Raw genomic sequence first — 26,944 nt, forward strand, 5'->3', positions numbered from 1 at the left:
GATTTTACTTTCCAAAAATCATAAATATTCCAAAATAATTCTCCGTCCGTTTTTACCCCGTTTGGACTCCCTTTGATATGTGGTTTCTGCGAAACATAAAACATGCAACAAACAGGAACTGGCACTGGGCACTGGATCAATATGTTAGTCCCAAAAATAATATAAAAAGTTGCCAAAAGTATATGAAAGTTGAATAATATTGGCATGGAACAATCAAAAATTATAGATACGACGGAGACGTATCAGCATCCCCAAGCTTAATTCCTGCTCGTCCTCGAGTAGGTAAATGATAAAAAAGATAATTTTTGATGTGGAATGCTACCTAGCATAATCTTGATCATATGTCTAATCATGGCATGAATATTAAGACACGAGTGATTCAAAGCAATAGTCTATCATTTGACATAAAAGAAATAATACTTCAAGCCTACTAATAAAGCAATCATGTCTTTTCAAAATAACAAGGCCAAAGAAAGTTATCCCTACAAAATCATATAGTCTGGCTATGCTCCATCTTCACCACACAAAATATTCAAATCATGCACAACCCTGATGACAAGCCAAGCAATTGTTTCATACTTTTGATGTTCTCAAACCTTTTCAACTTTCACGCAATACATGAGCGTGAGCCATGGACATAGCACTATAGGTGGAATAGAAGATGATGGTGGGGTTATGTGGAGAAGACAAAAAGGAGAAAGTCTCACATCAACTAGGCGTATCAACGGGCTATGGAGATGCCCATTAATAGATATCAATGTGAGTGAGTAGGGATTGCCATGCAACGGATGCACTAAGAGCTATAAGTGTATGAAAGCTCAAACTGGAAACTAAGTGGGTGTGCATCCAACTTGCTTGCTCATGAAGACCTCAGGCATTTGAGGAAGCCCATCATCGGAATATACAAGCCAAGTTCTATAATGAAATTTCCCACTAGTATATGAAAGTGAAAGCATAGGATACTCTCTCTATGAAGAACATGGTGCTACTCTGAAGCACAAGTGTGGTAAAAGGATAGTAACATTGCCCCTTCTCTCTTTTTCTCTCTCTTTTCTTGTTTTTCTTTCTTTTTCTTTTGGTCCTTCTCTTTTTTTGGCCTTTCTCTTTTTTCGTCCGGAGTCTCATCCCGATTTGTGGGGAATCATAGTCTCCATCATCCTTTCCTCACTGGGGCATTGCTCTAATAATGATGATCATCACACTTTTATTTACTTACAACTCAATATTACAACTCGATATCTAGAACAAAGATATGACTCTATATGAATGCCTCCGGCGGTGTACCGGGATGTGCAATGATCTAGCGTAGCAATGACATCAAAAAATGGACAAGCCATGAAAACATCATGCTAGCTATCTTACGATCATGCAAAGCAATATGACAATGATGCTCAAGTCATGTATATGATGATGATGGAAGTTGCATGGCAATATATCTCGGAATGGCTATGGAAATGCCATGATAGGTAGGTATGGTGGCTGTTTTGAGGAAGATATAATGAGGCTTATGTGTGATAGAGCATATCGTATCACGGGGTTTGGATGCACCGGCGAAGTTTGCAGCAACTCTCAAGGTGAGAAAGGGCAATGCACGGTACCAAAGAGGCTAGCAATGATGGAAGGGTGAGAGTGCGTATAATCCATGGACTCAACATTAGTCATAAAGAACTCACATACTTATTGCAAAAATCTATTAGTCATCGAAACAAAGTACTACGCGCATGCTCCTAGGGGGATAGATTGGTAGGAAAAGACCATCGCTCGTCCCCGACCGCCACTCATAAGGAATACAATCAATAAATAAATCATGCTCCGACTTCGTTACATAACGGTTCACCATACGTGCATGCTACGGGAATCACAAACCTCAACACAAGTATTTCTACTAATCCACAACTAACCACTAGCATGACTCTAATATCACCATCTTTATATCGCAAAACTATTGCAAGGAATCAAACATATCATATTCAGTGATCTACAAGTCCTATGTAGGATTTTATGACTAACCATGTGAATGACCAATTCCTGTCAACTCTCTAAATAGATATAAGTGAAGCAAGAGAGTTTAATTCTTTCTACAAAAGATATGCCCACGCTCTAACAAATATAAGTGAAGCAAAAGAGCATTCTACAAATGGCGGTTGTCTAAGTAAAGAGAAACAGGCAATCCAAACTTCAAATGATATAAGTGAAGCACATGAAGCATTCTATAAAGCCATACTCAAAAGATATAAGTGAAGTGCAAAGATCATTCTATAAATCAACCAAGGACCATCTCATACCAGCATGGTGCATAAAAGAAAAGTGAAAACTAAATGCAAAAGACGCTCCAAGATTTGCACATATCACATGAATGAAACGAATCCGAAAACATATTGATATTTGTTGAAGAAAGAGGGGATGCCTTCCGAGGCATCCCCAAGCTTAGACGCTTGAGTCTCCTTGAATATTTACTTGGGGTGCCTCGGGCATCCCCAAGCTTGAGCTCTTGCCTCTCTTCCTTCTTCTCACATCGAAACCTTCTCGATCATCGAACACTTCATCCACACAAAACTTCAACAGAAAACTCGGTAAGATTCGTTAGTATAATAAAGCAAATCACTACTCTAAGTACTGTTGCAAACCAATTCATATTTTGTTTTTGCATTGTGTCTACTGTAATATAACTTTTTCATGGCTTAATCCACTGATATAAATCGATAGTTTCATCAAAACAAGCAAACTATGCATCAAAAACAGAATCTGTCTAAAACAGAACAGTCTGTAATAATCTGAACATTCACCATACTTCTGGTACTTGAACAATTCTGCCAAAATTAGGAAAAATAAACAATTGTATATAAAGACAGTGCAAAAAGAATCAGAACCATTTGACGTTCCAGTAAAAAATTAAAAATCGCGCACTACAGCCAAAGTTTCTGTCCTGCACCGTACAAACCAACAAGTATTGTAAACATCCTAAAGGCAAACCTTGGCACATTATTTTTATAATACAATGGAATTGTACAAGGGGATAATTATTATTTTTTGAAAAGTTTCTGTAATCAAGATTCACAAAGTTGCTGTGAGCATGAACAAAGTTCAAGGAGCTCTCCCACTTCAACAATGCTTGTCTTTCTCACTTTCACTTTCCTTTTTTGAAAAAGTTTTGGGTTCCCCTCTTTATTTTTGTTGTTTTTAAACTATATGAAAGCACTCAACAGAAATAAATGACTCTCTAAAACTTCCGGGTTGTCTCCCTGGCAGCGCTTTCTTTAAAGCCATTAAGCTAGGCATATAGTGCTTAAGTAGTGAATCCACCCGGATCCCAAGGTATATCAAAGCCAATTTTAATTAGCAATGATTTGGCATTTAGTAGTGAGCACAAAGTAACATATATCATGTAATGACGAAGTTTAACTCTCTTCCTATGCATCGGCATGTCATAAAAGAACAATTCATGCACACATAGTAAAGGCCAATGCATAGTATAAACAGTTTCTTGCAATTTTATCGTGTTGGACACATAGAGAGGTGGAGATATAGTTCCTCTCTCATAATAATTGCAAGTAGGAGCAGCAAGCACATGCATATTATATTCATCATAATCATCATGTGCAACGGTAAAAGACAACCCATCAATATAATCCTTAATAACTGCAAACTTCTCCGATATAGTGTAGTCGAGAGAATTCAAAAAGATAATAGGACTATCATGTGTGGGTGCAATAGCGACAATTTCATTCATAACATAAGGAACTATAGCAAGTTCATCTCCATAAGCATAATTCATATTGGCATCTTGGCCACAAGCATAGCAAGCATCATCAAAAAGGGATATTTCAAGAGAATCAATGGGATCATAATAGTCATCATAGCAATCCTCCTTCGGTAAGCACGAAGGGAAATTAAACAATGTATGAGTTGAAGAGTTACTCTCATTAGAAGGTGGGCACGAGTAGCTAATCCGCTCTTCCTCCTTTTTGTTCTTCGCTCTCCTCCTCATCTTTTTCATCCAATGAGCTCACAGTTTCATCAACTTCTTCTTCCATAGATTCCTGCAAAATATTAGTCTCTTCTTGGACAACGGAGACTTTCTCAATAAGCGAATTAATATAGGAATTATATTCATAATTATCATAGCAATATTTTAGGATAGCTAAATTTTCAGGCCTATAAACATCATCATCAATAGCTTCATACTTTTCAAACAAAGATTCAATTTCATAAGCACCCTTAAAAGCAACAAATTCTTCTATTTGTTCCACATCATAGTAATCATATATACCATTAGCATAAGAAGCTAAGGTTTTATTATCATTAAATTTGCATGAAAAGGGAAGGTGTGGAGCCTTCACCTAGAGCAACAAGTATAATCATAACTCAAGCATACTTGCCGAGCATACCACTTCAATATATAAATTTGATCCCATAATAGTTTTCCTTTTTGTGTCAAGGATAATCCCTAAAGTATTCACGTTGATCCAACGTTACTCCCATTACCAAATTGAACGAGGTTTTCTCAGGATTATCAAAGTGGTACATAATATTTTTCACATATTGAGCATCGAGGGTTTTAGGAGGTTCCTCATCTCCATGAGCAGCAAGTACACCTAATTTTTTTGGTATTTCATGTTCCGTATCCATGACTAAAGATAAAGAACAACTAAGAACAGCAAATAAAAAATTACTTAGTGATAAAGCAAACAAGCACACACGAGAATATTCACCCCACGCTATGACTCCCCGGCAACGGCGCCAGAAAAAGGTCTTGATAACCCACAAGTATAGGGGGTCAATTGTAGCCTCTTTCGATAAGTAAGAGTGTCGAACCCAACGAGGAGCTAAAGGTAGAACAAATATTCCCTCAAGTTCTATCGACCACCGATACAACTCTACGCACGCTTGACGTTCACTTTACCTAGAACAAGTATAAAACTAGAAGTACTATGTAGGTGTTGTTGGACAGGTTTGCAAGAAAGTAAAGAGCTCGTAAATAAAAGCTAGGGGCTATTTAGATAAAGACACAACTAAATTAGTTTTAGTAAAGAGCTTCTTGTTACGAGAAAGTTATTTGTCCCTAGGCAATCGATAACTAGACCGGTAATCACTATTGTAATTTTATTTGAGGGAGAGGCATAAGCTAACATACTTTCTCTACTTGGATCATATGCACTTATGATTGGAACTCTAGCAAGCATCCGCAACTATTAAAGATCATTAAGGTAAAACCCAACCATAGCATTAAAGTATCAAGTCCTCTTTATCCCATACGCAACAACCCCCTTACTCGGGTTTGTGTTTCAGCACTCACGCAACCCACTATAAGCGAATCATGAACGTATTGCAACACCCTACAGCGGGGATCCCTCACGCTTGCGCGACATGGAGAGCACCATAGGACAGCACCAATAATAAAACATGCAACTCAAACCAATCTTGATCATCAAATAGCCCATAGGACAAAACAGATCTACTCAAACATCATAGGATAGCCATACATCATTGGGAAATAATATATAGCGTTGAGCACCATGTTTAAGTAGAGATTACAGCGGGTAAGAGAGAGGTTACACCGCTGCATAGAGGGGGGAAGAGTTGGTGATGATGGCGGTGAAGTTGTTGGTGAAGATTGCGGTGATGATGATGGCCCCCGGTGGCACTCCGGCGCCACCGAAAGCGAGGGGGAGAGAGGCCCCCTCCTCCTTCTTCTTCCTTGACCTTCTCCCTAGATGGGAGAAGGGTTTCCCCTCTGGTCCTTGGCCTCCATGGCGTGGGAGGGGCGAGAGCCCCTCCGAGATTGGATCTGTCTCTCTGTCTCTCTCTGTTTCTGCGTTCTGTTCTGCTGCCCTTTCACCGTTTCTTTTATATCCGGAGATCCGTAATCCGATTGGGGTGAATCTTTCGCCCAGATCTTTCTCATAAAATTAGCTTTCTTGCGGCAAAAGAAGAGCATCAACCGCCTTACGGGGTGCCCACGAGGGTCCAGGGCGCGCCCCCCTGCCTCGTGTCCCCCTCGGGCACCGTCTCGCGTTGATTTTACTTCCCAAAAATCATAAATATTCCAAAATAATTCTCCATCTGTTTTTATCCCGTTTGGACTCCGTTTGATATGGGGTTTCTGCGAAACATAAAACATGCAACAAACAGGAACTGGCACTGGGCACTGGATCAATATGTTAGTCCCAAAAATAATATAAAAAGTTGCCAAAAGTATATGAAAGTTGAATAATATTGGCATGGAACAATAAAAAATTATAGATACGACGGAGACATATCAAGAAACTGCTAGAGACTTTCTTGCTTGCAATGATAGGAATGATCTTAAGAAATTATTAGCTAAGCTGAAAGAAAAATCTCTGAATGCTAGAATTAAATATGACCCTCCTTTTGCTACTTTACCTATCTTTGTAACTGATAAGGATTATGATTTCTCTGTTGATACTGAGATAATTACTTTGGTTGAATCTGATCCTTTTTATGGCTATGAATCTGAAACTGTTGTGGCACATCTTACTAAATTAAATGATATAGCCACCCTGTTCACTAATGATGAGAAAACTCGCTATTACTATATCCTTAAATTATTCCCGTTCTCATTAAAGGGTGGTGCTAAAATATGGTTTAATTCTCTTGATCCTGGTTGTGTGCGTAGTCCCCAGGATATGATTTATTACTTCTCTACTAAATATTTCCCTGCTCATAAGAAACAAGCTGCTTTAAGGGAAATATATAATTTTGTGCAAATTGAAGAAGAGAGTCTCCCACAAGCTTGGGGGAGGCTTCTCCAATTACTTAATGCTTTGCCTGATCATCCTCTCAAGAAAAATGAAATACTTGATATCTTTAATAATGGACTAACCGATGCTTCCAGAGACCACCTGGATAGTTGTGTTGGTTGTGTTTTCAGGGAAAGAACAGTTGATCAAGCTGAATTGCTATTGAATAATATGTTGACTAATGAAAATAATTGGACACTTCCTGAACCAACTCCTATTCCTGAGCCTATTCCCAAGCCAACTCCGAAGAAAAGGGGTATTCTATTTCTCAGTCCTGAAGATATGCAAGAGGCAAAGAAATCTATGAAAGAAAAAGGTATTAAAACTGAAGATGTTAAGAATTTACCTCCTATTGAAGAAATACATGGTCTTAATTTGCCGCCTGTTGAAGAAATACATGGTCTTGATAACCCGACACAGGTAGTAAAGGTAAATTCTCTCTATAGATTTGATGAAGGTGGTATTCCTCGTTATAAGTCTACTAGCCAATGCTTAGATGAGTTTGATAATTTTATTGTCAAACAAGAAAACTTCAATGCTTATGTTGGTAGACAATTGAAACACAATGCTGATATGCTTGAACACTTGAGTGATTATATGTCTAGAGTTAAAGGTGAACTTAAAATCATTAGTAAACATGCTTCTATGGTTACCACTCAAGTAGAACAAGTGCTTAAAGCTCAAAATGATTTGCTCAATGAATTAAATAATAAGAAAAATGATAATGCTATTAGAGTTATGACTAGAGGGGGTAAAATGACTCAGGAACCTTTGTATCCTGAAGGTCACCCTAAGAGAATTGAGCAGGATTCTCAGAGAACTAATGTTGATGCACCTAGTCCTTCTAAAAACAAGAATGATAGGACTTTGCATGCTCCTAGTGAACCTGTTGTAGACACACCTGAGAATCCCAATGATATTTCTATCTCTAATGCTGAAACACAATCTGGTGATGAACATGAACCTAGTGATAATGTTAATGATGATGTTCATGTTGATGCTCAACCTAGCAATGATAATGATGTAGAAATTGAACCTGTTGTTGATCTTGATAACCCACAATCAAAGAATCAACGTTATGATAAGAGAGACTTCGTTGCTAGGAAGCACGCTAAAGAAAGAGAACCATGGGTTCAGAAACCCATGCCTTTTCCTCCCAAACCATCCAAGAAAAAGGATGATGAGGATTTTGAGCGCTTTGCTGAAATGATTAGACCTATCTTCTTGCGTATGCGTTTTACTGATATGCTTAAAATGAATCCTTATGCTATGTACATGAAAGATATTGTCACAAATAAGAGAAAGATACCGGAAGCTGAAATTTCCACCATGCTTGCTAATTATACTTTTAAGGGTGGAATACCTAAGAAACTAGGAGATCCAGGAGTACCAACTATACCATGCTCCATTAAAATAAACTATGTTAGAACTGCTTTATGTGATCTTGGAGCCGGTGTTAGTGTTATGCCTCTCTCTTTATATCGTAGACTTGATTTGAATAAGTTGACACCTACTGAAATATCTTTGCAAATGGCCGATAAATCAACTGTTATACATGTCGGTATTTGTGAGGATGTGCCTGTTGTGGTTGCAAACGTTACTATTTTAACAGACTTTGTTATTCTTGATATTCCCGAGGACGATAGTATGTCTATTATTCTTGGAAGACCCTTTTTGAATACTGCAGGGGCTGTGATTGATTGCAACAAAGGCAATGTCACTTTTCATGTTAATGGAAATGAGCATACGGTACACTTTCCGAGGAAACAACCTCAAGTCCACAGTATCAATTCTATTGGAAGAATTCCATCGATTACTATTGGAGGTTTTGTATTTCCTCTTCCTACTGCCAAAAAGAGATATGATATTCTTACTATTGGGGATGTGCATATCCCCGTTGAGGTAACATAGTGTTATTCGAAATTTCTCCGGTTCCATGTTATTCGGAATGAGTTTGTTAACAAGACTTGATCAACCTTGTTAGTGGATTCCTTTTGATGAGCATGAGAAGGATGAAGTTAGAAAGCACAACCTTCTGTACCCTCCTTTTACTTTCTGTTATTTAGATTAAATAAAGCAAAAATAGTATTTTCTGTTTGTTTTCTGATTTATCCGTGTAATAAAAAAATAACCCAAAAATAAAAGTTCTCCAAATGCCCTGAAAATGAAATATGTTTTTTTCTGGAATATTTGAGAAATATCTGGCACCGAGAACACATCAGGGGGAGCAAGCACCTGGCCACGAGGGTCCAGGGCGCGCCCCCCTACCTCGTGGGCCCATGGTGGCTCCCCTCCACTTATTCCAGCCACCACACACTCCTTCTTCCTCCCAAAAAAAATCACCAACCAGCTCAAGCACGTGTTCTAGCTCATTTTGCTGCGATTTTCAATCTCCTAGCTCAAAGCTCTACTCACAAAACTGCTTTGGGGGATTGTTCTTCGGTATGTGACTCCTCCAATGGTCTAATTAGTTTTTGTTCTAGTGCTTTATTCATTGCAAATTTTTGCTACCTAGGTGACCCTGTTCTTGAGCTTGCATGTCAAATTTATATGGTACCAAGTAGTTCTAATGCATGATATAGTCTCTAGGCACTTGTGGGAGAGTTGGTATCAATTTTGTTGAGTTTGGTTCACTTTTATTTTAAGTTACTAAATTTTTCAGAAATTTTTCAGAGGAAGAAATATGTTTAGGAAAATGTACCAAGGTGTTTCTTCAAGGAATCAAGGACCCAGGCCTGCAATACGTGAGCCGGACCATGAACCACCAAGAGAAGCTCAAGTGCGGCCTTGTGAATGGCCGTCAGACGATTTCATGGTCCGAGAAGGAATCAAGGAAGAATTTGACGCGTATGTGCGTAATGATGATCTTGAGGGCTTCGTGTCAGATAAGTGCCTTCAATACCACTACCCAACTAATTCCTTTGTGAGAAGGTTTAAATTTACATCCTCGCAATTCTCACAATGTTTTATTTGATCTATATGATAAATCATATACCATGGACCTAGAAGATTTTACTGCTGCTTGTAAACTCCCGCAGTGGGGTAATGTTAGTGAACCTCGCAAATCTGAATATAAAGATTTTCTTGCTAGTATCACTGTGGGGGAATCTAGGGAAATCACACAAGCTACCATAGGGAGCATTCATTTTCCTTCCATACATTATTTTGCTCTCTTCATAGGTAGATGCATTAACGGTAAAGATGAGGCTTGTCACATGTGTGTTCCAGATCTTTGTGTCCTCAAGAGTGCGGTATTAGGTGATAAACAATATAACTTGGGGGCTATTGTTGCACAAAGGTTGCATCTTAACGGTTTAAGTGGAGATTTGTTTGGTGGAATTTATGCAACTCGTGTAGCTAATTATCTCGAGGTACCTATACATGAAAATGATATTAGGTTGCCTCCTACTTATCTAGATTATAATGCTATGGTTCGCCATCAGTTTGTTGAGAGGAATGAACAGTCCCTCCAGTACCGACTAATCTTTGACAGACGTTGCACTGTCCATATTGCTCTCCCTGCTCCTACTTTCTTTGACTTTCAGGCAAAAAGGAGATATGTTATAACCAGGGAGGAGGCGAACGAGTATGAGAGGAGGACGGAGGCAGCTCCCCTCCAAGCTGCAGCTCTTGAGGCAATAGCTGCTGCATCTCAGTACGACCCCAGCTACAACTTTGGATATCCGCCAGGCCAGCCGTGACCATAGACCAACTTAGGCCAAAAGCCTAAGCTTGGGGGAGTACGTATTTCTCACCGACATTACATTCATGTTCACACACTCATTCTAGTTGTCGGTGCTCATACTTTTTCATTATAATATCCATGCTAGTTTATTTTATTTTTCTTGCTTTCTTCTTGTGTGTTTGAAAAACCTTAAGAAAAACAAAAAAAAATTAGTTGTAGCTTTTAGCTAGTTTACTTTCCATGCTAGTAGTAGTAATAACTAAAAGAAAACCCAAAAAGATTTCCTGTTCTTCTTTTGTTTGTCGGGAGCTTTCCCGTGTAAATAGTTTTATTTCTTTTCTTTTCTTTGGGGGTCGAGAGGAGAAGACCATAATTAAAATGTTGAAGTGGCTCTTATATGCATTATTGTTGATTTAACAAAGAGCCCATATTATCTTCTCTTCTCCTGTGTGTCAGATGCCTGCAGATTCCAGCTTAGTCCAATGCACGTGCACTATTATTATTATCCACATCGTTCGGTCGTGCAAGTGAAAGACAATAATGACGATATATGATGGACTGATTGAGATGAGAGAAGCTGCCATGAACTCGACCTCTCTTGTTTTTGTAAATATGATTAGTTCATCGTTCCTGATTCAGCCTATTATGAATAAACATGTTTGCAATGACAATTAGAGATTATAGTTGCTTATGCCATGCTTAATTAGTTAGGAGTTTATAATGGTTTACCTTGCGTGCCAACATGCTATTAAAATGGTTGTGATGTGGTATGATAGGGTGGTATCCTCCTTTGAATGATTCAAGTGACTTGACTTGGCACATGTTCACGCATGTAGTTGAAACAAAATCAACATAGCCTCCATGATATTTATGTTCATGGTGGATTATATCCTACTCATGCTTGCACTCAGTGTTTATTACTCCCTCCGTCCCATAATATAAGAGCTTTTTTGACACTACACTAGTGTTAAAAACGCTCTTATATTATGGGACGGAGGGAGTAATTTTAATCCATGTTCATGACTGTTGTCGCTCTCTAGTTGGTCGCTTCCCAGTCTTTTTCTAGCCTTCACTTGTACTAAGCGGGAATACTGCTTGTGCATCCACTTCCATAAACCCCAAAGTTATTCCATATGAGTCCATCATACCTTCCTATATGCGGTATCTGCCTGCCGTTCCAAGTAAATTTGTATGTGCCAAACTCTAAACCTTCAAATAAAATTCTGTTTTGCATACTCGAATAGCTCATGTATCAACTAGGGCTGTCTGTATCTTCCATGCTAGGCAGGTTATTCTCAAGAGGAGTGGACTCCGCTCCTCACTCACGAGAAAATGGCTGGTCACCGGGATGCCCAGTCCCATGCTCTAAGCAACTCAAATCGAAATAATTGCAAAAAAAACTCCCCCGGGACTCTTGTTAGTTGGAGGCACTTGTTGTTTCGAGCCAGCCATGGATTGATGCTTGTTGGTGGAGGGGGAGTATAAACTTTACCATTCTGTTTGGGAACCGCCTATAATGTGTGTAGCATGGAAGATATCGAGATCTCTCGGTTGTTATGTTGACAATGAAAGTATGCCGCTCAAAATATTATTTATGTCTATTTCAAAAATCGAGCTCTGGCACCTCTACAAATCCCTGCTTCCCTCTGGGAAGGGCCTATCTATTTACTTTTATGTTGAGTCATCACCCTCTTATTAAAAAAGCACCAGCTGGAGAGCACCGCTGTCATTTGCATCCATTACTATTAATTTATATTGGTATGACTATGACTGGATCTCTTTTACCATGAATTACAATGTTTAGTCAGTCCTTGATCTTTAAAGGTGCTCTACATTTATGTTTTGCGGTCTCAGAAAGGGCTAGCGAGATACCATCTTGTTATATCATATTATGGTTGTTTTGAGAAAGTGTTGTCATCCGAGATTTATTATTATTGCTCGCTAGTCGATTATGCCATTGATATGAGTAAACATGAGACCTAAGTGTTATTGTGAATATGGTTAGTTCATAATCTTTGCTGAAAACTTGAATGCTGGCTTTACATATTTACAACAACAAGAGCAAACAGAGTTTGTAAAAGTTTTTCTTTATCACTTTCAGTTTATCAACTGAATTGCTTGAGGACATGCAAAGGTTTAAGCTTGGCGGAGTTGATACGTCTCCATCATATCTACTTTTCCAAACACTTTTGCCCTTGTTTTGGACTCTAACTTGCATCATTTGAATGGAACTAACCCGGACTGACGCTGTTTTCAGCAGAATTGCTTTGGTGTTATTTTTGTGCAGAAATAAAAGTTCTCGAAATGACCTGAAAATCAACGGAGATTATTTTTGGAATTAATAAAAAATATTGGCGAAAGAATCAAGGCCAGGGGGCCCACACCCTGTCCATGAGGGTGGGGGCGCGCCCCCTGCCTCGTGGGCCCCCTGGTGCTCCACCGACCTCAACTCCAACTCTATATATTCACGTTCGGGGAAAAAAATCAGAGAGAAGGATTCATCGCGTTTTATGATACGGAGCCGCCGCCAAGCCCTAATCTCCCTCGGGAGGGCTGATATGGAGTCCGTTCGGGGCTCCGGAGAGGGGAATCCGTCGCCATCATCATCATCAACCTTCCTCCATCACCAATTTCATGATGCTCACCGCCGTGCATGAGTAATTCCATCGTAGGCTTGCTGGACGGTGATGGGTTGGATGAGATTTACCATGTAATCGAGTTAGTTTTGTTAGGGTTTGATCCCTAGTATCCACTATGTTTTGAGATTGATGTTGCTATGATTTTGCTATGCTTAATGCTTGTCACTAGGGCCTGAGTGCCATGATTTCAGATCTGAACCTATTATGTTTCCATGAATATATGTGAGTTCTTGATCCTATCTTGCAAGTCTATAGTCACCTATTATGTGTTATGATCCGTTAACCCCGAAGTGACAATAATCGGGACCATTACCGGTGATGACCGTAGTTTAAGGAGTTCATGTATTCAGTAAGTGTTAATGCTTTGGTCCGGTACTCTATTAAAAGGAGGCCTTAATATCCCTTAGTTTCCAATAGGATCCCGCTGCCACGGGAGGGTAGGACAAAAGATGTCATGCAAGTTCTTTTCCATAAGCACGTATGACTATATTCGGAATACATGCCTACATTACATTGATGAATTGGAGCTAGTTCTATGTCACCCTATGTTATAACTATTGCATGAGGAATCGCATCCGACATAATTCTCCATCACCGATACAATGCCTACGAGATTTTCACATATTGTTCTTTGCTTATTGACTTTACCGTTGTCACTGTTACAATCACTACAAAACTATCACTGTTACTTTTGCCACCGTTACCGTTACTTTCATACTACTTTGCTGCTAAATACTTTGCTGCAGATATTAAGTTATCCAAGTGTGGTTGAATTGACAACTCAACTGCTAATACTTGATAATATTATTTGGCTCCCCTTGTGTCGAATCAATAAATTTGGGTTGAATACTCTACCCTCGAAAACTGTTGTGATCCCCTATACTTGTGGGTTATCACTGACCCATTTGGAACTTATACGGCTAAATCCACCTATATTCGGCTTTGCCAGGGCGCCGAGAGGGGCCCCTACGCTGCTTGCATTTGGAGAAGCTGGGGTATCCTTAAGTGTAAAATCTTCGTGTGGTTGGCAGTGCAACACCGGATCTGGACATCGGACAGAAGAGCTAGGCATGGTCTTCAGAATGCTTCGTCCCCTTGTTTCACGTGCCTTCAAGACGAAGACAATGCTGAGCATATTCTCATTCAGTGTGTCTATACCAGGGAAGTGTGGCACTACATGTTCGAGGCGTTGAGCTTGAGGGGCACCACCCCAAGACCGGTAGACACTTTACTTGAGTGGTGGCTGACCACGAGGACTAACTTCAGGAAAGGTCACAAGCACGGTTTTGAAACGGTGATCATAGCGACCACTTGGGCTCTCTGGAAGCAGCGGAACACTAGAGTCTTTTACCGGATAAGCCAACAGAGGACTGCGTCTGAGTTGGCGCTTGCCATTATTGCGGAGCTCAAACATTGGAGATTGGCGGGCTTGGGTGGAGGAGGATACAGATCATTTTGTGAGAGTGTAGGCATAGGCTAGTTAGTTGGGTGTGCTAGGGTGTGCGTCTTTCCTTGGAAGTTTTGCTTCCATTCTTGTACTTCTTGTGTGACCATTGCTCTCTTCTTCTATAAAGTTAAGGTACGCTATTGGCGTACTCTCAAAAAAAATGTCTGCCTGGTTTCGCCGGCAAGCGGTGCAATTTTTTCTCCTCGTGTAATGGCTGTAGTCGCGAAAGAGAGGATTCCACCGGGAAATGATACTTTAAGCATTGGCCTACGTGATCCCGTTTTCAGAATTTTGCAAAAGTCAAACCTTTTAAGTTTTATTAGGAAAAATACTAAATATTTATGAATATTATAAACAAAGAGAATGGATAATGCAAATTTTGGTACGCAGGATGATCATTTGCTAACTATTAAAATAGTAACAAACAATTTTCTTTAGGATGTTACATGACTTATATTAATGCAGTAACTCGTTTTGTGATATTTTTGCGCAACTCAGAAATTAGTTCGAGGAATGGGTTTATTTTGGCAACATTTACTATCATTTGATGGTTTAAACCACTAGACCAGATTTAAGAGGTGTGGTTTTGACGAGGATATGACATCCGAATGTGCCAACTATGCGAGGAGCCGGCCATATCGGCCCTTAACATGCCGAGTCAGCCACTTGGGCCTAGGTACCAGTCAAGCATTGCACTGACTTGGGAGACAAGGAGGCAAGCGACCAAATAGCGCCTCACATGGTCCGGTTCAACCCAGTGGAGCGAGCTCGTCCGTTGTATAGTTCGAGCCATGTAACCCTAACTCAGCCAAGTATATAAGGCGGGCTAGGGCCCTTCTGAGAATGATCCGAGTTCCAACACATTCTAGATTCGTTAGCTTAGGGTTTCACCTACCCCTTTTCTGGCTCCTTGGCCGCTACCACGAATAGGAGCCCATAATCCAAGAAACATATCTCTCTGAAAGTATTCTCCATCGTCGGTGGGCACTAGAGCAATACAACAATTGTAGGGCAGTAGTAGGGTGCTACCTCTCTAGGGATGGCACAAACCTGGGTAAACCCTCATGTGCTACCATGTCGATCGCCACTCGCATCCCCTCTGAATAAATATGTCGCCTCTTAACAATAGAGCCGATCCCAGAAACCTACATGTTTATTGGCACCTTTGCAAAGTGACTGGTTGCATGAATGCTAAGTTTGGAACTGATAAGTGAAAGGCAAGCAGAGGAAACGATAGTTCAAAAGGCCATGGGGTTATGGTGATGCTTGAAATATGATTGGCAAGAGTTGGCTATTTTCTTATTCCATGTTTTGTGTGTGTGTGTGTATGTGTGCTATAATATATATATATCATCCTATTCCTCTCCCAGAGTTGTCATATGCAAGCTTCTAAATGTATGTTGATGCGACTGACATATCGGTTTTCAATTGCATACTGATATCAATCGAGCATATCACAACGTAGTTTTTTTCGTGCCTATGGGCCAATATAGAGCAATATGTTAACCAACAGGGGCAATATTCGAATCAATGTAAACCTTCACGACGACATATCTTGTGCATTTTTATATTTTGGTAGCATGTTACTGTTTACTCACATGGAAAATGATTATGTTTAACTGATGGCCCATCGATTGGGTCTGCCTTGTGCAAAGCGTTGTACACAGCTGCTCCCCGTTGCTTCCTTTTCTCGCACAACTCTTTTTTTTGCAGCGACAACACTCTTCCGCATATTTTTCTTCTTTCCCAGGCGGCACCCAAGCTCTACTCCTATGAGTATCTCCTCTCGCGAGGGCCACAGGTGACGCTAGGCATCCATTCCTCCTCCTTTAAGCTTCTTCAAATCTGTCATGCTTAGACATGGTCCAACATGGAGGTCGAGTTGGAGCTCAGACCAGAAGTTTTTCGCCAACAACTTAGGGGTGATGGAGGAGAACTCCTCCTTCACCCCTAAGCTGTTGGTGCAGGTAGCATACTATCCTTTTTGGGCGGCACTAGATACCGGTCGTTTTAGAAAGAATGGTGTACCCTATGAGTCCTACAACTTAAGACATATTTTGACTTGCTATGACACAATTTTGAGTAAGGATTACTACATTAAAATGTAGTATATGTAACAAAAAATAGTTTACTAAGATTCATATTAAAAAAATTAATCACTTACAGTTACAAGTTTGTATCATATATAGCGAGCATGTTTTTATGATGTAATCATTTATCGAAGCATCATCTTTTCCTTCTTGGCTTGGAGATTGAGCCTCAGCGGCGGAGCTTAGTGCGTTGCTGGGGTTGTGGCCCCCCTAAGATTGGCACATGCAGGCTTAAATAATTTGAAGAAAATGATTAGATTATGAAGGTTTGTCTATTTAGCCCCCTCACTAGTCCATATATTCTGTTTGCCCCCCCCCCCCCCCCACCCCCCAAAGGAACTTGGTCAAGCTCCGCCACTGTTGAGCCTCATCTTAACAAAATAAGCCTTACATTCAACATGAAAGTGACACTAGTTTCTTTTTTGGTGTGGTACGTTTTTTATATTATTATTTTCAAAATTGAAAATTGACATGCAGTATCAAGGACATCCATGGTTTGCTTTTTCAAAATATTTGCAAAATGAGAAAAGTGTATTTTTGTCCCTCAAGTCTACAACAAGTAGACATTTGGCCCGTCATCTTTTCTCGGCTACATTTCGTCCTTCATGTTTTGATACCGGGAATGTTTCATCCAAAACCAGAGATAAATGATAAACTGCTAACGTGGCGTCAGTTTTCTGGTAAACCGCAAGACCATTCCACAAATAATAGATAAACTAAGGACTAAGGTGCCTCTCCCATGTGATTTATGTGAAAAACTGTAATCACTACCGCTGCAGACCTTGCTGCATTCGCACCGTTGCCTCAGGCAGCCGTGCCAATGGAACCACGCCGTGCCTCGGGCACGAGATTGGCCGATGGTTGTTGTGGCATACCAGAGAGTGCCTCCACCACCACACCCGGGATGAGGGCCATGGCTTTGCCATTGCAGGCAGAGCTCCGCGTGTAGTTGCCGCCAAGGTCGGGCCATTGCGCCCAAATCTTTGATAGACCCTCGCCATGTTGCGTGAGCTTGGAGGACTATTGGGGTAGTGAGCTTGTCGTCGCATCCCCCTATGCAACCGACACCCTTCTCGCTGTTTTCGCCATGTTCGTGACATCTCCTCTAAAGAACATCAACGTGGTGCTTGACGTCGTCTCCTAGCTCTGGCTCTCGGAGTGGTGCCACCTGCACGTCATCAACATAGATGGTGCGCCCCATTCCTTTTTCCGGGATCGGCGGCGGGTCAAAGACCGGCCTGGCCCTTTTATTCACGTGAGGTGCCTGGCCCGTGCCCGGCCGAAAATCCATGCCCACGGGCTGGCCCGTGAGGGATGGCCCATATGGCCAGGTCCGCTCCATTCCTTTGTCGCTCGTGCAGGCAGCTTTCGCGCTTTTCCTCTTTCTGCTCCGTCTCACCCGAACTCGGTCTGGTTGGACCAACTCGCGCTCCATCTCGAATAGCCCGTACATCGACACCGCGGCGGCGGAGCCATGGCTCTCGCCGGGCTCGCGGCGGCGGCGAGCGGAGCAGCTCGACGGCGAGCGCGCCCCCGCACCACCCGCAGGAGGGGGAGGCTACACGACGTCGGGATCCGCCGCGCCGCCGAGAGAGACTGCTGAAAGGTGCGTGGTTGTTACTGCTGCTGTCGTTCCTACTTCCTAGCGGTCAGATTGCGCACAGTAGCTTTTAATTTTCTCGGAACGAGGGGCGGGGGGAGGGTTGCGCCTTCGACACGACTGATGATTTGCTGCCCGGCGTGTCACATGCAGATTCGTAGAACAGCGATAGGGAAAAAGTATGTGCAGTGACCCTGTCTGCATTGCAGGATTCAGGGAAATTGACAGTTGTATGCAAAGGTTAATTTGTTAACAAATTGGAGTGTGAGTCTGGTTAAGAAATCCTTTTTGAAACAACATCCCGTGACCGCGATGCTATTTCTAACGCGGTTGTCGTTAGCGAAAGTTCGTATGTGTCAAACCAACCATTTGACATTAGCAGCATTGGCTTCAGGTGAGGTGAATCGTCCATTAACTTGTGAAGCACTTCGCCTTGCTGGACGAAAGCACGCGGAAGCTTTCTACCGGCCTCGATGGCTCGTTCTTCCCGCTGCCAAGATCTGCATCATTCAGTGTATGGATGGGATAACATTCTTTTAAGCCGCCGCTTACCTAAAAGGGTGCCGGGACGTAAGGTTTTAGTTGACTGCTTTGCATTACAGGAATGCTTGCGAAGCTCGCTCAAACTTGAACATATCAACAGCTTGGTAGTATTAAATGACTGACTAATGAATTTCTCAGCGTTTCATTTGGATTTAAGATTATCTCAATCTCGTTTAGCATCGTGTGCATGTGTGTGTTGTCACCAAGCTATTTAAAACTTCTAGAATGCTGGAGGTTATTGTACTGTACCTTCTCGTTTGCCCGATCATGGGAAGTTAGTGATGGTTGTGTACAAGAAAAGAAGTTTAACTAACATAGCGAAGATGCAGTGGTATCAATATGGAACCATTATTTGTTGCTAGTGATGAGACATACTAATGACCGGTGAAAGGTAGCTTCTACCTTCCGCATCTTGTTTATATTTATCCGAAGACTGCTAGCAGGTTGCATACTTAGAAGATATGTTCACATTGCCGTATCCATACTGATCCGCGCTGTGTTTCTGGAGTTACCTGACGAACAACGACACTTACATATATTATAGCTGGAAGCTTCATATATAATACTTTTACTTAATCCAACGTGATGCTGTCACGAAGAAGGACATTTTCATTTGTGGAGGGCAAAAATGGAATATCATGATAGGCAAGTGAACAAGTGATCATAATGTTTCTTATTTTGGTCTTATCTACAACAGATTATCCAGCAGTTGGTGTTGTAAAGGTGTACATCGTATGTACCAACGCATATCACTGCTATATAGCATAATCTCCAATGCTTCCAGCCTCCTACAGCATTTGCAAATTATCCTGCAGATCACAATTTTCTGTTACATCATACAGCAAAGATAATAGAATAATAGTTTTTATTTTTTAACAAGTCTGGGCATGTCGAGCTAAGTCCTGCAAATCGATGGATGTATTCTTTGTGTAAACAAGAAAAAAGTCCTCCCTCAACTGATAAAGAACAAAATTTAAGGTTTTGCATGCTAATTAGTATTACAATCCCTGAACGATCATAGTCTCTATGAACACACATATGCATAACCTCATATTTACTGCCACTGTGTCTGGGAGAGGCTGCTGTATTGACATGTTGAATATTGTTGAAATCTTTAGAGACTTTTCCAGTAATTTGTTCGTTGTGCGTTGGCGCTCATGATTTTTTTTTTCTTGAAATATCTGTGGTAGATCCTCAATAGTGTGCAGTTTGCTGATTTCGAACAAGGAAAAAACATATCGTACCAAAGCAGCCTCTCCTCTTGAGGGTGATACTTGCCTTGCCCTTGGTACTAGTGGTTGTCGTACCCCTTTTGAGTTTGTTCACGTTGGTGGCCTAATAATTGATTGGCCAACTAAATCACTATTATATCTTCAGCTTCATGGTTACTGTCCACTAACACGTTATGAACGTTTGGTTTTCCGAAGGAGTAGTCTGGTTTGTCTAGAGAGTGAGGCACAGGCTTACAACAGCATTCACATTCATTTCCTAATGAGGTAAGCCTGTCAATGTTCTCTGTTGGTTGGATTCGTTTGCTTTATGCACCATTGATCAATTCGAATGTCAAAGAAGCAAGAACAGTGTTCTTTCCCTGACAAATTAATGCTCATCTTAGTTTAACTGTGTACTACAAGAAAGCAGTAAGGTTAACAAGGGTTGGTGGATTGAAATTTTAACTACAAACTGATAAGGTCCTATGAACCTTGGTGGAGAGCAGAGGTTCTTCATCTAGGTTCTACATGGCAGTATTTAGTTGGTCACGTTTTTTATCATGTACAATTTTTATGTGATTCTAGCACCAAGATATAAAATTGTGTTGTTGGATTATGCTCCAAAATCCCAGTTTCAGATAAGAAATGCTCATCATGTGATAATTCACCTACATTCTTGGATTTTTGTCAGATTCATTCTAGCTAGGCTCAGCAAGATGATGTTGGTTTGACGGGATACAACAGCCTACAAAACTTCTCCTCAAAAAGCAATGTGATTAATGCTTTTTGTGTCATGTGCGCATTTGTTGATTGTTGTATTGCAAATGAAGTCAAGCCTTCCTTTGCGCTGTACTTCTCCCAAGGTTCACATCATTAACCAACTTTGTACTCCTAGTAAAGGTTTGCCTTTTGTTATGCTCGCCGGTTTGCTGCAATAATGCATGGGATTAGTTATGTTTATTGTGAAATGGCTTTATCTGATGGAAATGAAGTCTAATTGTGAAACACTTAATGTTTGAAATTACATGTCAGTCATGTTTTTAACTACATCATTATGAATCCGATTGTGTGAGAAACTCATACAGTGAAAATAGATAGGAAAGTTCTTTTGTTGTCAGTGACTTGCCTGTACCAAAATGTGGATTGATTCATAAGTAGAAAATAATGATACTAAGCTCTGCCCCTGTTGATGTGCTCTTTGAAGTTGAAGAGATCAATCCTACGTCATGGATGCGTGAGAGAGATTGACCCGCAACTACTCTCTGTGACCAATTGATAGAATCACGTCAATGCCAAACGGAGTCTTACTGATAAAGTTATCAAATTATTCAACGTCATCACCCAAACAACGACCAAATTAAAGTAGCCGTTTACATCAAAGTTGTTTGTAAGAAACTTGGGCACGCAATCGCTTGTTGTCGGCATCCTTACCCCACTGCCAAGATTTGTTAGCTAAGCATTCATCTACTCACAGTAGACCTAACAGAGATATATAATTGCATAATTCCTGTTGGCTGCACACTGGGAGGTTTGAAATACAAGTACCTGGATTTCTTGTAGATAAGAGCATTCCACAGGAGTAGCTTTCATGGTCATAGAAAATAGATACTGAACTTCCATCCTACCCGTATGCACTGTGCATGGTTTATGTCCTTTCACTTTCATTTTAATCATTCAAGGAAAACATGAAATCTTTTTTTTTCGACATCTGCAAGGCTGATATTGCTTACTCAATATGGGTATTTGTAGCAGCATAACTGGATAAGTGATGTATACGCCTTGTGTAGCACTCGTAGCAATGATGCAGTCCAGTAATGCTGGGGGGCATAAATCAATTTATTTTTTGTTATTCAATGGTACATCAACCTACGGACATCAATGGATATTTTGTGGCATACATAAACCTATGGACAATAATTGATGTGTTTGTGGAATTATAGGTGGTAGATATCTTTGTTGACTTGGAGATTAGACGGGGAGGAAGAGAAGACTAAAGAAAATACTTAGAATTATGCCTTGGCATATCTCTCATTTAAAGCTGTAGACAGAAACGGAATGTTATGTCTTCAGAACCTAAATGTTTGGATCTTATCTGCTGCTATTAAGTGTCTTTTTCAGCTCATGTGTTATCTAATAAGCATGGAGCCTTTTTATTTCATGCTTATGGATAAACAGATCCTCAGGCATAGTCATGAATCAAATGGATAAACAATAATATTTTTTATTTCACTTAGAATATGCTATCTTTTACTATGTTCATTTGATCAAAAGCATCATCTTGTACAATTCAACTTTTATCCCAAAAGCATGATGCAACATTTCTTTTGTCAACGGTGGAGAAAAGTTGGGCATCCGTCAGCATTTTCTTGATTCTCGCGAACATTTGCTCTTATTCACTACATGAGTTATGAGATTGAAAGTTGATTGGCTCACTGTTTTGTTTGAAATGTGTAATTGACTGCATTTTTGGATGACTTGTTATTTTTCCAACAGGGAACAGTTCGACCAGAAAGTTTTGACAGATGCAAATTCCTTGATGCCTTAGACATCAGCATTCTATCTTTCACAGTCTTGACATAGATTCTGCAGTTGTAGCAAAGAAATCTCTGTTTCGCTTGCTGGTTGGTCCACTTTTTAGGTGTTCTTAGGTAGGAAAAACATGCCAGTATGGAATTGTGATATTTGTTAGAGAACAGGTCAACAGCAACAATAACGTCGTCTCTGTCTGTTAAGGAACAATGCCAAGAGGCACACTGCAAACAAGGATACAGTTCAGGTCTGTTGTTCTTTCTTTTCCCCCACTCCATCCCCACTGCATTCATTCTTGGACAAAGCTTAACCCTTCATGTGTTTCTTTCATCTTTTGGGCAGGAAAAACATCTCTGCACCAACGAGGAGACTATCAGTGGGAGCAGTGTCCAGAAAGGCGGCCGCTTATGGCCCCGCGGCATATAGGCTCCAGACGACACACTCTCGTCTCGCTCCCTGGTCGCTGGTCGATTTATCCCGCATAATCGGTGATTTTGGTGCTGGTCTGTGGTGTCACAAATGTCTGGCGCCTTACTGAACACTGCGTGCAGTGAGGGAGAAGTTATGTTCTCAAACGTCCGGTGCAGAGACCTGAGTGTTTCCATCTACAAGCTTGCTTTTCTTCGAGATTCCTTCTGTACTGCACATTTTTGTTAGTGTTCTAGCGTGTGTGTGTGTGTTTGAAAATTCATGTACATTTTACCTGTATTTTTACTGACAGGGTCTGTCACCTGTGGCAAAAATCACATATTTGACCTGAGAGCGAAATCAAATCATAAACTGACCTGCTCTCGAAAAAATTTCACAATGGTGACCCTTTCATGTGGCGCCTGACAGCTAGGCGTCGCACACTACTGTGCAGCGCCTCGGCCTTAGGCGTCGCACCTCCTGCCAGCGTGACAGCCCTGGTCCAGTTGCGGCCCCACAGACAGCAGTGCAGCGTCTAAGGCCTAGGCGCTACACTTGTAATGTGCAGCGCCCGTCTCTTAGGCGCTGCACAGTCTGTGTTCCACTTAGGCTGGCCCCACCCTCTCTCCCCTCCCACCCCCACCCCACCCAAACCCTTAGACTTGCGCCCCTCCTCTCTTCCCCTCTCCCCCCTCTTAAATCCTTCTCAAATCTTGCAAATCCGGAGTATTTGACCGTGGATTTCGAAGCCAACCCCTCCCTTAAGGTAATCTCCTCCGATCCCCTCGTTTTCATCCATAGGAATTGTCACATTTGCTCAAATCTTGCTACTTTGGGGAAACCCTAGTTTTGGCTTGGATTTGCAAATTTGTGTTGAATCATGTTATGTTTCTTTGCTAATTTGGTATGGTTAGGCTTTCATAGTATGCTAGGGTTAGGGTTATGTGTGTTTGATGTTGGTGTTAGGGTTATGCTATGGTTAGGGTTGTGGTAATTGTTATGTGGGGTTATGGTTATTAATTCATATATATGTTATGGCATATGTATTTTGTGCAAATATTTTTGTTAAGTACTTACTTGATATATGTGTGTTTTTGATTATTATAGGGATGGGGAGAACATTTGTTTATGTTCATCATGTGGATAAAGAGGCCTTTTTGAAAGGCAATGTTGAGCCGGACCCGGATGAGCTTGACATGGTGTTTGAGAGTAGTCCTAGCTATGCGGAGCTCTTGGACCAAGTGAGGAAGGATTTGAATTGGATGGACCCAAGTGACGTTGTTGAGTTCGAGGGAAGGCATAATGTTGGTTTTGGAATGCACATCCGTTGGAAGACAATGTGTGTGAACTCCGAGCAACGTTGGGTTGCATACAAGGGGACGGTTGCCGAATCTCTAGACAAGGCTCTTGAGTTATTTGCCTCCAAGAAGGTTGAGTCTACTTTGAATTTGGACTTGAACCGGAACCCTTCCCCGTTGGTTGCTAGCACTCCCCCACCCATTAACCAAGATCAAATGAGTGAACCTCATTTCATGCAACAAGATTGGCCAACATTGAGCCCGACTCCAAACAACCAAAATGAAGCTTTTGAAGAGGAGAATGATGAGTACGAGGAGGATGACAACGAAGTTGATCTCCATGACAACAATGTGGGTGATCTCGACCAATATCATGTGCAAGAGACAATGGACCAATCCATCCCTTTTTCCCGTGCATATGCATCGGACTCGGATGACGATGGTCCCGGTGAAGAAGTTGATGAGGAGGGGTTCATGCCGAAGGAGGCCCAAGCATTCAAGAAGGTATTCGGCCGGATCACAAGACACCATTGTTCAAGGATCTTAGTCTCGCGGATGAAGCCGTCGTGGATGGTGGCAAATGCATATCTCTTGGAGCTAGGCCAAGTTCTCACCGTGATTTGGAAGACGGCAAGAACGGGATATATCCCGGTTGCGAGTTTCAATCCTTCTTGGAATTGAAGATGTGGCTCGGCAACTACTCGGTTACACATTATCGTCCACATAAAGTGGCCAACTCGAACGTCAATGTGCGTTACACGGTCAAATGTGAAGTGCCAAGATGTCCATGGATTGTGCGTGCAAGGCCATGGAAAGGAGTTCCCACTTGGCGCATAGTGAGTTGTCTACCAACTCACATGTGCCGGCACAAGAATGCGGATGGCGAGCTTGTGTACCAACAACACAGACAACTCACGTCCGAGTTCATTGCTTACAGGTTATCCAACCAAATATCCACACTTCCAATAATGACCATCAAGAGTGTCATTGACCTTGTGAAAGCCATTTTTCATTACAAGGTAAAGTACGGCAAGGCATGGAAGGCGAAGCAAGCCGCATTCAAGATGTTGTATGGCAATTGGGAGGAAGCATACAACCGACTCCCTAGGTTGTTGTTAGCTATGGCCGCCACAAACCCAGGCATGGTTCACGTGGTTGAGCCTCATGGGCACCAAACATTGATCCATAACGGGAGGACCGTCCGAGTATTTGGCTGTGCATTTTGGGCCTTTGAGCAATGCGTGAGGGCTTTTGAGCATTGTCGGACCGTCATCGCCATTGATGGCACGTTCTTGACCGGACAATACAAGGGCACTTTATTGGTTGCAATAGCAAGTGATGCCAATAACCGGGTGTTGCCTTTGGCTTTCGCTTTGGTTGAGGTGGAGAACAATGATAACTGGGAGTGGTTCTTGCATCAATTGAGAACAAGGGTATTACCGGCTGAAAGGGAAATTTGTGTCATATCGGATCGCCATCCAGGAATTCTAAACGCGGTGGTGGTTGACATTCCCGGACATACAAAGTTGCACCATCGATGGTGCATGAGGCACTTTTGTGCAAACTTCTATAGGGCATGTGGTATCAAGGAGTTGGCCGATGATCTTCAAGATTGTTGTCTCGCTTTCACCAACAAGCGGTTTGCCACATTGTTCAATGCATTGCTCAGACACAAGAAACTTGACCCCGGTGGTCTTGAATTTCTCAATAGGAACATTGTCGAAAGGAATATGTGGGCACGTGCTTTCGATGAAGATGGCCGGAGGTACGGTCAAATGACAAGCAATATGGCAGAATGCTTCAATAAGGTGCTCAAGGGTGTACGTGCATTACCCGTGACGGCAATAGTTCAATACACATTTGATAAGATGAATGGATACTTTTTAAAGTACTCAATGGAGACGGATAAGCAGATTGCTGGTGAGAACAAGGATAAGCACAAGTACTATTTCCCACCAAAGGTTGAAGAATGGTTGGACTTTCAATCACGAAAGGCAGACTCCCAAGAAGCTGTACTATATGACGACAACGAGTGGAAGTATGAGGTGAAAGAGCCTGGAGGAACCACAAATGATGGCCACCAACATGGAGGCCTCGCTTTCAAGGTCTTGGATTTGCAAATTTGTGTTGAATCATGTTATGTTTCTTTGCTAATTTGGTATGGTTAGGCTTTCATAGTATGCTAGGGTTAGGGTTATGTGTGTTTGATGTTGGTGTTAGGGTTATGCTATGGTTAGGGTTGTGGTTATTGTTAAGTGGGGGTTAGGGTTAACCAAGAATTCTCGGTTTTGTAGGCATGGCTTCATCCGGTTCCATGACGAGGCCACCGTGTGCTAACCAAGAAGACATGCCGAACAAGTGGGAGGACGCATCTTTGGACAAGGTGAAGGAGAAAGATGTCAACATCCCGCCATGTTGGTGTGGAGATGTTTGCAAGGTGAAGGTGTCCACCGACCGAAAGAAATCATGGACGGAAGGGCGGAGATATTTTGTATGCCCGAACTATGCTTATGATCGTGCACTTCCAACTAACGCCTATGACCAACCACCGGTAAGCTCGAGAAGTAAAATGTTACTCTCAAATGTGTGTCAACACTAACAAAAATTTTGTATGCAGTCACCGCCTCCTCTATGCAAGTTTCACGTGGATAGATCTTGGAGTGCCAGAAGATGTCAAAAAGGACCAATACCAAGATTGTCTTAGGCGGCAACGGCGGTTCGAAGAATCGTTTC

At 41.5% G+C, this 26,944-nt stretch overlaps 1 long non-coding RNA gene across 2 annotated transcripts; it reads left to right on the top strand.

Moving 5' to 3' along the window:
- Positions 1-18,016: 18,016 nt before the first annotated feature.
- Positions 18,017-23,293, top strand: LOC123122004 (uncharacterized). Of its 2 annotated transcripts, none has more exons than XR_006460009.1 (3): positions 18,017-18,228; positions 18,617-22,752; positions 22,848-23,293. It is a non-coding gene; the product is annotated as an uncharacterized lncRNA (long non-coding RNA). The 2 variants fall into 2 exon arrangements; XR_006460008.1 differs by having other exon boundaries at positions 22,470-22,752.
- The last annotated feature ends 3,651 nt before the right edge of the window (positions 23,294-26,944 follow it).

The sequence above is a fragment of the Triticum aestivum genome, chromosome 5D (genome assembly GCF_018294505.1).
Source record: "Triticum aestivum cultivar Chinese Spring chromosome 5D, IWGSC CS RefSeq v2.1, whole genome shotgun sequence".
Lineage (NCBI taxonomy): Eukaryota > Viridiplantae > Streptophyta > Magnoliopsida > Poales > Poaceae > Triticum > Triticum aestivum.